The sequence below is a fragment of the Lolium perenne genome, chromosome 7, assembly GCF_019359855.2.
Source record: "Lolium perenne isolate Kyuss_39 chromosome 7, Kyuss_2.0, whole genome shotgun sequence".
Classification (NCBI taxonomy): domain Eukaryota; kingdom Viridiplantae; phylum Streptophyta; class Magnoliopsida; order Poales; family Poaceae; genus Lolium; species Lolium perenne.
Window position 1 is genome coordinate 251,240,136 of NC_067250.2, and position 18,868 is coordinate 251,259,003.

The following is an 18,868-nucleotide window of genomic DNA, read 5'->3' on the forward strand; positions in this document are numbered from 1 at the left end:
AAATGAAATGTTACTTTACAACTATGAATATGACTATGTGGCTGGCAATGGAACCATGGTATGTGTTGATATGGTGGAGGTTCCATTGCAATGGGTTATATCACCCTAGGATTAAATTACCAATGCCGTCCAGTGATTCTAGCGCCGTAAAAATCGCGTTGACCATGAGATCTATAATGGCTCTGGGGAAGCCAGTCGTATCTTTTCCCTTCTGCACGCCAACGGATTGGTAGAGCCGGCGGGGTGCTGGAGGCACTGCCGTAGGTTGGGATAGCCTTTTAAATCCCCATCCATTAGTGATGATGGCTCTACGATCTATGAAGGATTGTCCAAAGTACACCATGAGTAAAGCCGTATTATCGGGGGAAGTCTACTGGAGGTGTGCGGGTGGACAAAAGGGTGGGTTTGCAGTCGCGGAGAAGGCGGTGTGGGCTTGGATCTTTATACCTGGCGTCACACCAAAGGAAGTGTGAACGGGGGCAAGTCCCTGCGGATGGCAAAAAGGGTGAGATCTCTTGTGGGAAAAGTAACGCACCTCTGCAGAGTGTATCAAATTGTGGCTGTCACTCCTTGTTCCGGGAATGGAACTGCGAACGCGGCAGGAAAGGAACTCCATGAAGTTCTAGTCAACCTGTGAAGACTGACGGGCATAGTTTTCATAATAAAAGCAACCTTTTGAAGAAATGATTTCAAAAACATGCATTGACCTGCGATTTCCTGATCAATGGTCGTAGCTAGTGCATCAAACACCTTTTTACTCTTTTAGAACTTGCTGAGTACCTCTGTACTCACTTTCTTTCGACACCCTTGCTAGACTGTGATCCGGAAGTGGAGGCTATCAACGATGGAGCACCAGAAGGAAGCTACGAGCTGGTCTACGAAGAACCTGATCTTACCGGCGGAGTGGAAGGCGTAGATTATGGAATAGTCAACGGATCAGATGACACGGAGGTGGAGGAGTAGTGACATACCCTAGCATCATAGAGCCGAGCAACGTAGAACTTACCTAAATAAGTTGTTGAGCTCTTTATATTTGTTATGAGTTGTAATCGTACTTAAGTAGTATCTTAGGGTGTTCTCATAGGACCTGTGAGAATACCAACTTGTTAAGAAAATGTTTGTAATAAAGTATGGAGTGTTATGACCTGCAATGTTTCTGTTGTACCACTCTGAGGGATATGGCAAATTGTGAAGAAGTCCCTTCGCAAAGATCATATCAATGACTTGTATACTACAACATGCAGTGGTATGCTGGGTCACCGCACATACACCCGCAGCTCGAGCCATTATCACACGATCGAGGGTGTGCCTGATCTACTGGTTAGGGTTCGGCGTAGGGGTAGGGGTAGGGTCTAGGGTTTAGGGGAGCTACTTTTGCACAATTACACCTTGCACCACACTTTGACACATAGAATAGGCCCACATGCAAGATTTGGTGGGGTTCCGGTGTTCCGGCGGTCGTTCTCCGCTCCTCGCCCCAAAACAGCGGAACGTGTGCCCCGGTGGGTCTACCCCCTAGATTTCTCCGCGCGAGGGTGCACCAATGTACCTTTTCATTCTTTTAGGTTTGTTTAGGACATATACACATGGAGAACCAAGATTGGGACCCTTTGGCACATACACCCGCACTAGAGCCATTATCACACGATCGAGGGTGTGCCTGAGATCTACTAGTTAGGGTCGGCCTAGGGTTAGGGCTAGGGTCTAGGGTTTAGGGGAGCTACTTTTGCACAATTACACCTTGCATCACACTTCGACACATATCATAGGCCCACATGCAAGATTTGGTGGGGTTCCGGTGTTCCGGTGGTCGTTCTCCCCCTCCTCCCCCCAAAAACGTGTGCCCCGGCGGGTCTACCCCCCTAAATTTCTCCGCGCGAGGGTGCACCAATGTACCTTTTAATTCTTTTAGGTTTGTTTAGGACATATACACATGGAGAACCAAGATTGGGACCCTTTGGCACATACACCCGCAGCTCGAGAGCCATTATCACACGATCGAGGGTGTGCCCGAGATCTACTGGTTAGGGTTCGGCGTAGGGTTAGGGGTAGGGTCTAGGGTTTAGGGGAGCTAGTTTTGCACAATTACACCTTGCATCACACTTTGACACATATCATAGGCCCACATGCAAGATTTGGTGGGGTTCCGGTGTTCCGGTGGTCGTTCTCCCCCTCCTCCCCCCAAAACAGCGGAACGTGTGCCCCGGCGGGTCTACCCCCTAGATTTCTTCGTGCGAGGGTGCACCAATGTACCTTTTCATTATTTTAGGTTTGTTTAGGACATATACACATGGAGAACCAAGATTGGGACCCTTTGGCACATACACCCGCAGCTCGAGCCATTATCACACGATCGAGGGTGTGCTGCCTGATCTACTGGTTAGGGTTCGACGTAGGGTTAGGGGTAGGGTCTAGGGTTTAGGGGAGCTACTTTTGCACCATTACAGCTTGCACCACACTTTGACATATAGAATAGGCCCACATGCAAGATTTGGTGGGGTTACGATGTTCCGGCGGTCGTTCTCCCCCTCCTCCCCCGAAAACAGCGGAACGTGTGCCCCGGCGGGTCTACCCCCTAGATTTCTCCGCGCGAGGGTGCACCAATGTACCTTTTCATTATTTTAGGTTTGTTTAGGACATATACACATGGAGAACCAAGATTGGGACCCTTTGGCACATACACCCGCAGCTCGAGCCATTATCACACGATCGACGGTGTGCCTGAGATCTACTAGTTAGGGTTCGGCGTAGGGTTAGGGGTAGGGTCTAGGGTTTAGGGGAGCTAATTTTGAAACATTACACCTTGCACCACACTTTGACACATAGAATAGACCCACATGCAAGATTTGGTGGGGTTCCGGTGTTCCGGCGGTCGTTCTCCCCTCCTCCCCCCAAAACAGCGGAACGTGTGCCTCAGCGGGTCTACCCCCTAGATTTCTCCGTGTGAGGGTGCACCAATGTAAATTTTCATTCTTTTAGGTTTGTTTAGGACATATACGCATGGAGAACCAAGATTGGGACCCTTTGGCACATACACCCGCAGCTCGAGCCATTATCACACGATCGACGGTGTGCCTGAGATCTACTGGTTAGGGTTCGGCGTAGGGTTAGGGGTAGGTTCTAGGGTTTAGGGGAGCTACTTTTGCACAATTACACCTTGCACCACACTTTGACACATATAATAGGTCCACATGCAATATTTGGTGGGGTTCCGGTGTTCCAGCGGTCGTTCTCCCCCTCCTCCTCCAAAACAGCGGAACGTGTGCCACGGCGGGTCTACCCCCCTAGATTTCTCCGCGCGAGGGTGCAGCAATGTACCTTTTCATTCTTTTAGGATTATTTAGGATATATACACATGGAGAACCAAGATTGGGACCCTTTGGCACATACACCCGCAGCTAGAGCCATTATCACACGATCGAGGGTGTGCCTGAGATCTACTGGTTAGGGTTCGGCGTAGGGTTAGGGCTAGGGTCTAGGGTTTAGGGGAGCTAATTTTGCAAAATTACACCTTGAATCACACTTTGACACATATCATAGGCCCACATGCAAGATTTGGAGGGGTTCTGGTGTTCCGGTGGTCGTTCTCCCCCTCCTCCCCCCAAAAACGTGTGCCCCAGCGGGTCTACCCCCCTAGATTTCTCCGTGCGAGGGTGCACCAATGTACCTTTTCATTCTTTTAGGTTTTTTTAGGACATATACACATGGAGAACCAAGATTGAGACCCTTTGGCACATACACCCGCAGCTCGAGCCATTATCACACGATCGAGGGTGTGCGTGAGATCTACTGGTTAGGGTTCGGCGTAGGGTTAGGGGTAGGGTCTAGGGTTTAGGGCAGCTACTTTTGCACAATTACACCTTGCATCACACTTTGACACATATCATAGGCCCACATGCAAGATTTGGTGGGGTTCCGGTGTTCCGGTGGTCGTTCTCCCCTCCTCCCCCCAAAACAGTGGAACGTGTGCCCCGACGGGTCTACCCCCCTAGATTTCTCCGCGCGAGGGTGCACCAATGTACCATTTCATTCTTTTAGGTTTGTTTAGGACATATACACATGGAGAACCAAGATTGGGACCCTTTGGCACATACACCCGCAGCTCGAGCCATTATCACACGATCGAGGGTGTGCTGCCTGATCTACTGGTTAGGGTTCGGCGTAGGGTTAGGGGTAGGGTCTAGGGTTTAGGGGAGCTACTTTTGCACCATTACACCTTGCACCACATTTTGACACATAGAATAGGCCCACATGCAAGATTTGGTGGGGTTCCGGTGTTCCGGCAGTCGTTCTCCCCCTCCTCCCCCCAAAACAGCGGAACGTGTGCCCCGGCGGGTCTACCCCCCCTAGATTTCTCCACGCGAGGGTGCACCAATGTAACTTTTATTTCTTTTAGGTTTGTTTAGGACATATACACATGGAGAACCAAGATTGGGACCCTTTGGCACATACACCCGCAGCTCGAGCCATTATCACACGATCGACGGTGTGCCTGAGATCTACTAGTTAGGGTTCGGCGTAGGATTAGGGGTAGGGTCTAGGGTTTAGGGGAGCTACTTTTGAACCATTACACCTTGCACCACACTTTGACACATATAATAGGCCCACATGCAAGATTTTGTGGGGTTCCGGTGTTCCGGCGGTCGTTCTCCCCCTCCTCCCCCCAAAACAGTGGAACGTGTGCCCCGGTGGGTCTACCCCCTAGATTTCTCCGCGCGAGGGTGCACCAATGTACATTTTCATTCTTTTAGGTTTGTTTAGGACATATACACATGGAGAACCAATATTGGGACCCTTTGGCACATACACCCGCAGCTCGAGCCATTATCACACGATCGAGGGTGTGCCCGAGATCTACTGGTTAGGGTTCGGCGTAGGGTTAGGGCTAGGGTCTAGGGTTTAGGGGAGCTACTTTTGCACAATTACACCTTGCATCACACTTTGACACATATCATAGGAACATGTAGTGGAAAGTTTTTGGCACATGCAACGTCGAGATTATTCCCACAGGTGACGCCAGGCGGGCGGGAGTTTCCCCCTATACCTCGCCAGAACCTTTCCGAAGTGTCGTCTGCGCATTTCCAGGAAACACCCCATATACCGGAAGGAGGTTCTGGGGTTTCAACTAATTAAAAAGTAATTTTTACAAACTAGAAGCAATAGATGCTTCATTAAACAAATAACTAGGTACTTATTAATTACAATAAGGAGGTTCTGGTTTCAAACTAAAAAGTACTTTTTACAAACCAGAAGCAATAGATGCTTCATAAAACAAACAGACGATAGAATCGAAGTTTCTTGACAAGCAAATACAAATAATTAACTAGGCATGGATCTTGGAGAAGTCGTCAGTAATTGCCTGGCTTCGTCAGCCACGGATTATCACTCTTCGGGCTCTACTGATCACTCTTCTCCGTCATCCACGGATCATCACTCTTCTGCTCATCATCAGTCCACTTCCTCCGCCAATAATCACTACTCTTCCTCGCATCAGTACTCTCCAGCCACTGATCATCATTCCTCTTCCTCCGCATGCCATGAGGGGGACTTGCCTGCTGGGTGTTGTCGCTGGAAGCTGGTGCCTTCAAGCTTGCTAGTTCAGCCTGCACGCTTGCAAGTTCAGCATTTAACCTTGCTATTTCAGCTACAGCATTTTTCTGTGCATGTTCAGCTTCTTTCTCTGCTGCCTTGCATTTGTAACACAGAGGTCCCCTCAGCATGTCTTCCTTCTTGCAACCGGGGCAAAACACAAGGTAACGCAGGAAGAACCATATCTTAAAGTAGAGCTGGTAGCTCACGTAAGCATCTTTAGCTGCATACTCCAGGTTTAAATCAGACAACGGCCGCTCTTCCCAGTAATTGTGCCTCTCTGCAGGGAATTTGTTCTTCATGTCGTTGTACGACTCGTCGATGATTCTAGTTGCAAGACTAGCCATTCCATCCCTCATTAAATATCCTCTATCGTTGCGACCTTTGACGTTGACCAATTCTTGGATATCGATCCAGTTCTTACTTTGAATTATAATATCCTCGTAATATAACTTTAAAAAATCTTGTCTCTTTTCAACGGTGCAGAACACAATTCCTTGATGTTGAAGGAATGAGCGCAGCGCCTTACGTTCCCCGTTGGTCCTGAAAGCAAAAAATTTAGTACTTGCGAAATCAACACTTGAATAAAATTTGGGACTACGAAGCTAGTCTATGCAATCTCATAGCTTGAATATAAAATTTGAAACTACATAAGTTTAGTAAGTTCATGATCAACAGTCTGAATATTATCTAGTCATAATTCATTTGGTACTAATAGAATGCATGAACAACACTTTTATGAAATGTGTAAGTGCAATTGTTTAGACATTGAAATTTCATTTTACATCATATAATTTTGAAACTAACAAAAGTCTATTAAATGCAAGATCAAGACTCTGGAAATTTGCTTGTGATAATTAATTTGGTATAATGAAATCCAGTACATGCTAGATGAGCATATGGATAGATTCAATTTGATGCAAAAATTTAGTACTTGCGAGATCAACACTTGAATAAAATTTGGGAATATAAATGTTTAGTCTATGCAATCTCATAACTTGAATAAAATTGACATGAGTTTAGTAAGTGCATGATCAAGAGTCTGAAAATTATCTAGTCATAATCCATTTGGTACTAAAAGAATGCATGACCGACACTTTTATGAAATGTGTAATTGCAATTTTTTAGTCACTGAAATATCATTTAATTTGCATCATATAATTTTGAAACTAACAAAAGTCTATTAAATGCAAGATCAGGACTCTGGAAATTTGCTTTGTGATAATTAATTTGGTATAATGAAATCCAGTACATGCTAGATGAGCATATGGATAGATTCAATCTGCACGATCATGACACCATGCTTTGTGGCTTTTGTTACACAAAACACAGAAACAAAACTAGTTTTGCAGCTAGCACGGTTTGTAGTTTAATTTGTTGCACCTAGCCCAAATGAACCAATTTGTAACTTGCTGTTGCACGAATTCCCAGTAAGAAAACACAGAAATATGACTCGGTCTCTGAAACTAAATTCACAATTCAACATCATATAGCTAAATACAAGGTTCATTAACACAAGAATTATGGATAATCCCCTCTCCACAATTTCTTTCAATAAAATGCACAATCCCTTATTCTTGAAACTGCCTTGCGAATTATTGTGCATGTGAGTTGCAATTTTCTCTCAAACAGAGAAAACAGAGCACTCGAGATTTAACTAAAACAAATCCAGATTAACTAAAACAGAGCACTCGAGGGTGACTTGGTTCATCATGCACTAGCAAAATCTGAGCAAGATTAACTAAATTAGAGCAAGATTAAGGTCTACAAACCAGGAAGAGTGGCAGACGAGGATGTGGTTCTTCATGCAGAGTTTAACGACGGCGAGGTAGTTTTCTAGTTCGTGGTTGGGGTCCTCCGCAGTGTACTCGAGATCCAATCCTACAAATTTGTTCTTGTTTTCTTCCGCATACCACTGCGCGTACATCTCCAGGTACTTGCTCATCGTCTGCTCCTCATTTGTGTAGACAACATTGATCTCCTTGCCGCCATGGACGGTGAAGGTCCTGATCTGAGTAAAGGGCTGGATTGCTGATGGCGGAGGAGGCAGAAGCGGTTGCAGAACAGAGGAAGAGGAAGAAGAAGCGTCCATGGCGCGGAGGAGGCAGAAGCGGCGAGAATGAAGCGGCGAGAATGAAGAAGCGGCAAGAACCATCAAGAATGGCGCGGAGGAACAGAGGAGGAAGAAGAGGGTTTTTCGTATAGTGGGAGGAGGAGTGGAACCGTCAAGAAGCGGAGAGGCGGAGGAGGCAGAATTTATTACCGGAAATTCATTTTACCTGCTGGCCCCTAATCCACATAAAATTACCAGAAATGGCCCAACCCAGTGGTATCTACTGCTAGATGGCCCCACCCACCCCAAAATGGCCCAACCCAGTGGTATCTACTGCTAGATGGCCCCACAGTCAGTAGAAGTTGCCTTAGTTCCACTATGTAAAGGATAAAGGATGGTAAGCTGACAAGATCTCTCCAATAGCTCCACTGGTTAATTGGCACGTTGAAATATCTAGAGGTGCTGGGTTCGACTCCCAGCCCTCACTCTTTTTGATTTTTTTTGGCGCCCAGCAGAAGCCCAAATATCCCTTCTGAATCCAACTCCCTCCTATAACCTAGCAGAAATTTGAATCCAGTCGCTCGGCGGCGGCAGCGGCGGTGGCGGTGGCGGTGGCGGCCCCTTCCCTCTCCGACGACGAGCCCCGTCCCTCTCCGACGACGAGCCCTGTCCCTCTCCGACAACGAGCCCCTACGCATCTCCCGGTCTGCACCCCTCTCATCTCTCCCCTCTCGATCTGTTCTTCTTCGTCTGTGATCCAATATGTGCTGTTACTAGGACTAAAGTCCGAGGTGACGGCGGTGGTGGGTGTGCCGGCGCTGCGTCCGAGCAAGGGATCTGCTATCCATCTGCCTCGCCGACGACGAGCCCCTCGCCCTCTCCAGGACGAGCCACTCGCCCTCTCCAGGACAAGCCCCGTCCCTCTCCAGGACGAGCCCCGGCCCTCTCCGACGACGAGCCCCTCCGCATCTCCCGGTTTGCACCCCTCTCATCTCTCCCCTCTTGATCTGTTTTTCTTCATCAGTTCACAAAATCGAATTGAACTGCTGTGCATTGCTTGAAATTGGAACTGCTGTGCAGTTAGGTGTTTGCTAATTGCATCATTTTGTTCTTCCGCAGATGGACAGACGCTGGATTACAACAAGAATTAGAAGGCTTTCCCCTGAACACACAAAGGGAGTGGCCGAGTTTATGCAGTTTGTTGGCTTGAGTGCTGCCAATGATGATCAGGTGTTGTGCCCATGTCGTAGCTGTCTCAACTGGTGAACAAAACCTCTAGATGTAGTAGAGGCTCATTTGCTTCTTTTTGGGATGGAAAGCACTTATGACATATGGGTCTTCCATGGAGAACCATTACATCCTGTACCTGAAGCTGGACATGGAGGACAAGGAGGTGCACCTGAAGCCGGACAAGGACATGGAGGTGAACCTGAGGCTGGAGATGGAGGTGAACCTAAGGCTGGACATGGAGGTGATGCAGGGGCACACCATGTTGGTGGAGGTGATGCAGAGGCACACTATTTTGGTTTGCAAGAGGAAGATGGTTACGAAGATGATAGAATTCCTGATCTGCTTGCTGATTTGTACAAGTCAGAACCGCAAGGTCCTGGAAAGGACACTATATTTGCTGAGTTGATAGAGGAAGCCAAGCGCGCAGCCAGCGATGGGGGTACAATCTCAAGGTTTTCACTCACAGTCAAGTTACTTCGGGCCAAGTCGTACTACCGGATTAGCAACGTTGCATTCAACGCGATACTCCTGATTTTGACCTTGCAATACCCTGCTAGCTTTATACCAAAGTCATACGAGGAGGCACTTAGCATAGTCGGCAGGTTGGGCCTTTGTTATGAGAGTATCCATGTGTGCCCGAATAACTGTGTATTGTTCCGGAAGGATTATGCCAAGGAGAATAATTGCCCCAAGTGCAAAGCCTCCAGATGGAAAGATGCTGATGGTAGGAGAAAGATCCCAGAGAAGGTGCTGAGGCACTTCCCATTGATTCCAAGGCTGCAAAGAATGTTTCTTTCAAAGGAGAAATCAAAGGAAGTACAGTGGCACAAACTGAAGCGGCAAGACGTGGAGAATGATCTCAGTCATCCAGCAGACGGGGATGCATGGAAGGATTTTGACAATATTCATAAAGACTTTGCCGCTGATGCCAGGAACATAAGGCTTGGACTTGCCACGGATGGTTTTAATCCCTACGGGAATATGAGCAACTCCTACAGTATGTGGCCTGTATTCGTGGTGCCATACAACCTTCCACCGTGGGCATGTATGGATCAGTCCAACTTCATGCTGACATTGCTAATCCCTGGTCCATCCTCTCCAGGAAAAGATTTTGATGTCTTCATGGAGCCTTTGATGGAAGAGCTGCAGGAGCTCTGGAAAGGTGTAAAATCATATGATGCCAATAGTCCAGACAAGTTTGATCTCCGTGCTGCAATCTTATGGTGTATTCATGATTATCCGGCACTGCACACATTGTCAGGGAGGGCCACAGCTGGTTACCAGGCATGTGTGCATTGTGACAAAGAGAATTGCTCCAAGAAATTAAGGAACAAAATCTGCTTTATTGGGCACCGCCGTTGGCTACCTCTGTCCCATCCTTGGAGAAATAGCAAAGAATACAATGGTGCTATTGAAAGGCGTGAGAAGCCAGCGGAATTCACTCCAGAAGAGCTGAAGGAATAGCTTGATAGGGTTAGAGATGTGATACCAGGCAAGCTTCAGAAGAAAAGGAAACGTGAGGATGGTCAGTGTTGGAGCCGTAGGTCATGTTTGTGGGACTTGCCATACTGGGAAGATCTAAAGCCGAGGCATAATCTCGATGTAATGCACATCGAGAAAAACATCTGTGACAATCTGATTGGTACTTTCATGAACATACAAGGCAAGACAAAGGACACAGTGAATTCAAGGCTTGATTTGGAAGATATGGGCATAAGAGGTGACTTGCATTTGCAGCCTGTTTCAGCTGACTCTTTTGAGATGCCACAGGCGTGGTATACAATGAGTAAACAAGAAAAAATTGCATTTTGTGAATTCATAAAAGCTGTGAGGTTTCCAGATGGGTACGCGTCTAATATATCCAAGTGTGTGGCTGCTGATAAGTGCAAGCTTCAAGGGATGAAGACCCATGACTGTCATATATTGCTTCAAAGGATCTTACCGGCTGGCCTGCGAGGAACAATCCATGAAGACATATCTGAAGCGGTTGCTGAGCTTGGAAATTTCTTCAGAGAGCTGTGCTGCAAAACACGGAAGAGAGACGTTCTGGACAGACTTGAAAAGGAAATCGTAGTTATTCTTTGCAAACTGGAGAAGATCTTCCCCCCATCTTTCTTCGACGTGATGGTGCATTTGGCCATCCATTTACCAAAAGAGGCAAGGCTTAGAGGCCCAGTGCATTACGGTTGGATGTACCCAGTCGAAAGAAGGTTGCTAACAATGAAGCGTTATGTCCGGAACAATGCCAGTCCGGAGGGAGCGATTGCCGAAGCATATATTGTTGATGAGTGCCTGACAATTTGCTCGAGATACTTCGACGATGTTGAAACAAGATTCAACCGTCCAAGCAGAAATCCGGAGCGGGATGATTCACATATTGGTGATGTGTCTGTTTTCAAACACGGTGTGAAATTTATTGGAGCCTCTCAATATGTGTATGCAGGTGAGGACTATGACAACATGGTGTGGTATGTGCTCCGAAGTTGCCCTGAGGTTGATCCATACATCGAGTACGTTTCTCTTCATCCCCATATATAGATAGGTTATTGCAGCCTCTCCAAATAATAATTAGGATCTATTTTCTGTTGCCATTCCAGCATGTGCAAACAAGAGTTGAACCAACGAGGTGGTCAGATCAATGTTCATAGATGGCTTGCCAAGAACTTTGCTAGATGGTTTCAGACTCATGTGAGATCTTTAGCTGGTTTATTTCTGAAGATTGGAAAAGTTCATGATATAACATCAGTTGTATTACAAAAATGGGCAACACATGGTAAAGGAGAAAACAGAATTACCATCGACACAATGCTTTTCAGTGCCATCAGGACCTTCTGCAAAAATCCCAAACAGTTCAGGAGCATTATCAAACCCAAACATGATACAGTCGCCAACTTTCAGGTCGTAGTCACGAAGAAATTTTTGGTATCCACTTCCAAAAACACGTGTCTTCGAACTGCCTTTCTTGACATGAAATTTGTACTTCACTTCATCCGATGTAACGACAAAAAAGACATTACCAACAAGGTTGTTGAACTGCCTCCTCACAAAACAAGGCACAGTCTGAACACAAATGCCGAAAATAAGGATATAGTCTATAATTTGTCAACAAAAAACATACAGACTAAAAAAGGATATATACCATGAACTCATCAAATCGGCTTCCAAGATAACAACGAAATGAACTGAGAGTCTCCCGCCTCTCCTGACAATGGTTGCCCATCGAACCACAAACAACACAGTTCATCCTGCGTATATTTAGCAATTACCAAAGCTAGAAAAAAATACAGGTAGGTAGGGCATATTCATAGAAATCTATCCATAGATCTGAAACCATACACATATATCCATAGATCTGAACAAACAAGATTATTCAGAAGACAAAAAGGATTTTGAACAAATAGAGAAAAGGAGATGAAGTAGTGACATGTAAAAACATATTTTCCTACCTCTTAAAACAAACAAGAATCTTCATAGAGAAAAGAGTTTTTCAGCACAAAAGAGAGAGAAAGAAGATGAAGGAGAACTTTCACCGGAGGGCGGAAGGCAAAACCAACCAGGGGCATTATAAATACAATAAGTACTAATAACTGCCTATAACCTATTTAATGAGGCTGTTGGTAGGTGGTGGTTGCTATCCTGTAAGTTCAAAATTCAAACACAAAGTATCTCATGCAAAAATGGAGCCCACTGCTATTATGTAATCTCTGTCAAGAAGTTCACACTGAATGGGCTAGAAAAATGAATTTCCCATCCACTTTACATGGCTGACGCCGGCGACCATATATGGGTGGCGCCGCCGTGCATGGCTGACGCCGGCGAGCCGTGCAAAAGGAGTTGCTACACATTGTTCTATCATGTCTATATTGTCAACAACACTATTGTAGCAAAGCGGTAAGGAGTGGTAGTGCGGCAGCGTCAGGTCGAGGGTTCGAGTCCCCGCAAGCGCAATTTTTGCCAGTTATTTCCAACCCCGGATGGGCCGTCGGGCCAGCAATTCAACCACCGGATGGGCCGTCGTGCCAGCAATTCAACCACCATATACATTAGGGTAGGCCAGCAGCCTAGTAGAGGACAGCCCAAAAAGAGGATGATATCACCAGCAGCCCATTAAAATGGTGGACGCAACAGAGAAAAAAAATTACAAGACGCCTTGGTCCCACAAGTATCAGTTGGTCCTACATGTCAGTTAGTTCAAGCCAGTTGCTTCTAGTGACACGTGTGAGGCGCGTGGGACCCGAAAAGGGACACATAGGCAAAATGGATGACATGGCAGCCAAACACATACCATTGTATTGAGCCAAATGCCAATGACGTTATTGATTTGTCGCAATCGGCAGTGGAAAAATGTCGTAGGCCACTTACTTTTGCTAATGACGTTTTGACCTAAATTGCCAATGACGTATTTGCCCAACAACGTCACGATTTTCTAGGGTTTCGCCCCCCCGTAGTGGCCAAGGACGGTCAAAGCTAGGAACGTCATAAAGTTATGACATTTTGATTTCCAGTCATAAAAAAAACGTCATATTATGGCAGATTTCTTGTAGTGTCATAATTGGTGATGGCAAACTTTGTTCTTTGTCAGAGAACAATTAACAGATTGTACTTATCTAACGAGCAGCGCTCTTATATTAAAGCTTATAGTAAACTTGCATACTCAATCATAATAATCTCCTCATAATCATTGATAACTTTCAAAGCTATAATCATTCAGATAAAACTTGTACTAAACAAGGAAGAGTAAAAGGCATGATTAAGCAGATCACAATATAAATGGTTTGATCACAACAACTCAATTGCTTGCTTAAGATGGAGGGAAATAGGTTTACCAACTCAACATAAAGTAAAAGACAGGCCCTTCACTGAGGGAAGCAGGGATTAAATCATGTGCTAGAGCTTTTTCAGTTTTAAAATCATATAGAGAGCATAAAAGTAAAGTTTGAGAGGTGTTTGTTGTTGTCAACGACTGGTAGTGGGTACTCTAACCCCCCTTGCCAGACAGACTCTCGAAGAGTGTCTCCCATAAAATTTATTTTTGGTTGACACTCCTTCCAACCTTTGCTATCACAAGCCACGGCTAACCGAATCCTCGGGTGCCTTCCAATCATTCACATACCATGAAGGAGTGTCTATTTATTTAGTTTTATTTAGAGATGATACTCCTCCCAAACTTTTCTTTCTCAAGCCATGGCTAACCGAATCCTCGGGTGCCTTCCAACAATCTCATACCATGGAGGAGTGTCTATTTGTAAAATTATGAAAGTTAATTAATCGGGGCTGGGAACCCCATTGCCAGCTCTTTTTGCAAAGTTATTGGATAAGTGGATGAAGCCACTAGTACATTGGTGAAAGTTGCCCAACAAGATTGAAAGATAAAACACCACATACTTCCTCATGAGCTATAAAACATTGACACAAATAAGGGATGATAAATTTTGAATTGTTTAAAGGTAGCACATGAAGTATTTACTTGGAATGGCAGAAAATACCACATAGTAGGTAGTTATGGTGGACACTGATGGCATAGGTTTGGGTTAAGGTTTGGATGCACGAGTAGCATTCCCTCTCAGTACAGGTCTTTGGCTAGCAAGGTTAATTAGCAAGCATAAAAGTTGAGGAAAACAAACAAATATACATGTGATAGAAACAATCATGCATCTTCCTTGTAAGCACAAACAATTTTAATCTTCAGAATAGTAAGCTAAGAGCTAACAAGAAAGAAAGACAATGAAATAGCATATCTACATGTATTTCTCTTTTCTACATAAACCTCAAGGTGTTGTTGCTATTGACCAATGCTAAGTTTGCCAAAACCAAATAGATTTACTCAATGCTCCCAAAGTGATACCAATACTAATAACAAAATCAATCATATAATAGAGATTGCAAACTAAAATAAGATGTGCAATAATAAATGATAAGACTTCTCATTAATATTCCATAACGATAACTCACACCAAGGGATACATAGACAACCAACTAAAGGAGAGATACTTCCACACTGCAATGCATCTTATATGATTACTTCCCTACTCATGATATGCCACTACTTGATAATAAAGAGTAAAAGATAGTGATGATGTGATACCGCGGCACTCCCCCCAAGCTTGGAACAAACCAAGGGGATGCCAATACCGATGATGAATTACTCCTTCGGTGGTGGTGATGATGGGACAACCTCGATGGGAGTGAGGAACCGCTCTAGCATTCTGCGAAGTCGATAATTGTCCTCCCGAAGTATCTGCACTTCCCTTCTCAGAGCACGGTATTGTTCACAAAACTCATCGGTAACCCGTAAAGCTTCCTCCAAAACAGGGAAAGAGTCGAGGCTGGGTGCAGGTGGTAAGGGTCCCTGCAAGTTATGAGAAAAAGAACATCGAGTGTCAAACGATCCCACCAAGATTTGCTTGCTCCCAACAGCTTGTTGCTCTTGTTTTGATGGCATCTTCTTCACTTATTCCTCCGAAAGCCCCTTGCCCTTGTTGGTGGAGGCCATGGTGCTTCTAGATCGAAGACAGATCCTGGCAGAAAACAACTCGAAACAAAACACGTCGACAAAACGATATACGGACCTCCAGGGGTCTGGGGGATTATATAGCAGGAATTTTCGCGACAAAAGGAAAGTACCAGGTCGAACCAGAGTCGGAGAGGGGCGACGAGGGAGCCTCCTCATAGGGCGGCGCAGCCAGGCTGGGGCCCGCGCCGGCCTATGAGGGCACGCCCTCGTTCGTCTCCTCCACTCCGTTTCGATCTCGTAATTTTTCATATTTTCCATAAACAGCAAAAACATTGTTCGGAAAGTAAAACACGAACTTTTTATTACCATTACTATTACCTATTCGGATTCGAACTCGGCCGAACTTTCAATTTGGCCTTTGATGAAAGCTTCCGGAGTTTCCACTCGAATAACATCAACATCTTCATTATAAGAATCACCTGAGATATAATGCTTGAGTCTTTGTCCATTCACCACTTGTGTGGCATCGCCTTGGAGAGAACTAATTTTAATTTCTCCTGAACGATACACCTCCACAATGACATATGGTTCTTCCCATTTCGAGAGTAATTTTCCTGAAAAAAATCTAAGACGAGACCGATATAATAGGACTTTATCCCCAACATTAAATTCTCTTTTGATAATTCTTCTATCATGCCATTTCTTAATCTTCTCTTTAAAGAGTTTAGCATTTTCATAAGCTTCACTTCTCCATTCATCTAGAGAACTCAATTGTAGCAATCTCTTCTTACCGGCAAGTTTAGGATCTTTATTTTGTTCTCTTACAGCCCAATAAGCTTTGTGCTCTAGTTCTAAAGGTAAATGACAAGCTTTTCCATAAACCATTTTATACGGTGACATACCCATGGGATTTTTATAAGCAGTTCTATAAGCCCATAGTGCTTCCTTGAATTTACTAGCCCAGTTCTTTCTAGATTTATTAACATTCTTTTCCAAGATAGATTTAATCTCTCTATTTGATAGTTCTACTTTCCCACTAGTTTGAGGATGATAAGCAGAAGCAATTCTATGATTAATACCATATTTGGCAAGAGTTTTTCTAAAACCACCATGAATAAAATGAGAACCTCCATCAGTCATAAGGTATCTAAGAACTCCAAATCTAGGAAAAATAATATCTAAAAGCATTCTTAAAGAGGTCTCACCATCAACACTTTTTGTGGGCATAGGCATTTCATTGCGTCTGGAGATATTACCAACCCTTTGAGATTCATCACAAGATAAAAATAGATTTCCTTGCACCTTTGAGGAGAGTTGGCCAATAAAAACCTGATTGTAGAACCTTTTGTGCGGTTCTATCTCCGACGTGATGTCCTCCATAAGCACTACCATGACACTTACTCAATATCTCTTGTTGTTCATATTCGGGAACACATCTTCGCAGAATACCATCTACTCCTTCTTTATATAAGTGTGGGTCATCCCAAAAATAATGCCTCAAGTCATAAAAGAATTTCCTCCTTTGCTGGGCTGAAAAGGTTGGAGGCAAGTACTTGGAAACAATAAAGTTAGCATAATCAGCGTACCAAGGACTATCTCGCGAGCTCACCTTTATTACAGCCAATTGTTCATTTGGAAAACTATCATTAACAGGAACAGGATCATAAGCAATATTTTCCAATCTAGACAAATTATCAGCAACAGGATTATCAGCACCTTTCCTATCTATAATATGCAAATCAAATTCTTGCAACAGAAATACCCATCTAATAAGCCTTGGCTTAGCATCTTTCTTTTGCATTAGGTATCTAATTGCAGCATGATCAGTATGGATTGTAACTTTAGAATCAAGAATATAAGATCTGAACTTATCACAAGCAAAGACTACATCTAACAATTCTTTTTCAGTTGTAGCATAATTTCTTTGAGCAGCATCAAGAGTTTTACTAGCATAATGAATAACATTCAATTTTTTATCTACTCGCTGTCCAAGAACAGCGCCTACAGCAAAATCACTAGCATCACACATGATTTCAAAAGGTAAGTTCCAATCAGGAGGTTCAACTATAGGAGCAGTTGTTAAGGCTTTCTTTAGAGTTTCAAAAGCTTCCTTACAATCATCATCAAAAACAAAAGGAACATCTTTTTGAAGAAGATTAGTAAGAGGCTTTGAAATCTTGGAGAAGTCTTTAATAAATCTCCTATAAAACCCATCATGACCAAGAACACTACGAATACCTTTAACATCCCTGGGATAGGGCATCTTCTCAATTGCTTCAACTTTAGCTCTATCAACTTCAATACCTCTCTCGGAAATGTTATGTCCCAATACAATTCCTTCATTAACCATAAAGTGGCATTTCTCCCAATTAAGAACAAGGTTTGTTTCTTCACATCTCTGCAAAACTTTATCGAGGTTTCGCAAGCAATTATCAAAAGAATTCCCATGGACAGAAAAATCATCCATGAATACCTCTACAATATTCTCGCAAAAGCCATGAAAAATAGCAGACATGCATCTTTGAAAAGTAGCAGGAGCATTACATAAACCAAAAGGCATACGTCTATAAGCATAAGTTCCATATGGATAAGTGAAAGTGGTTTTCTCTTGATCTTTAGTTTTAACAGCAATTTGTGAAAACCCAGAATAACCATCAAGAAAGCAAAAATGAGTATTTTTAGATAACCTTTCTAACATTTGATCAATAAAAGGTAAAGGGTAATGATCTTTCTTAGTAACTTTATTAACTTTTTGATAATCAATGCACATTCTATACCCTACAACTACTCTTTGAGGTATGAGCTCATGATTGTCATTAGGCACAACAGTCATTCCTCCTTTCTTAGGAACACAATGCACAGGACTAACCCATCTACTATCAGCAATAGGATATATAATACCAGCTTCAAGGAGTTTTAATACCTCATTTCTTACCACATCCTTCATCTTAGGAATTAGACGACGCTGATGTTCAACAACAGGCTTTACATCATCCTCCATATTAATGGCATGTTGGCAAATGGAGGGAGAAATCCCCTTCAAGTCATCAAGAGTGTAGCCAATAGCTCCTCGGTGTTTCTTCAATATTTCCAATAACCTTTCTTCCTCGATCTCTGAAAGCTTAGAACTAATAATAACATGATATATTTTCTTATCATCAATATGAGCATATTTAAGATTATCAGTCAATTGTTTTAAATCAAAAACAGGATCTTCCTTTGGTGGTGGTGTTGTACCTAGATCTTCAACCGGCAAATCATGTTTAAGAATAGGTTGACGAAGGAAAATTTCATCAAGCTCATTTCTTTCTTCTCTAAAGAATTCACTCTCACTATTCTCCAAATGTTGCTGCAAAGGATTATTAGGAGCAAGAGCAATAGATGCACACTGTTCAACTCTAAAATCATTATTAAGCAAATCAGCTTCATAAGGAGTTTTGGTAAATTTAGAGAAATTAAACTCATAAGATTCACCAGCAAATTTAGTCACAATTTTCTCTTTCTTGCAATCTATAACAGCTCCACAAATATTTAGAAAAGGT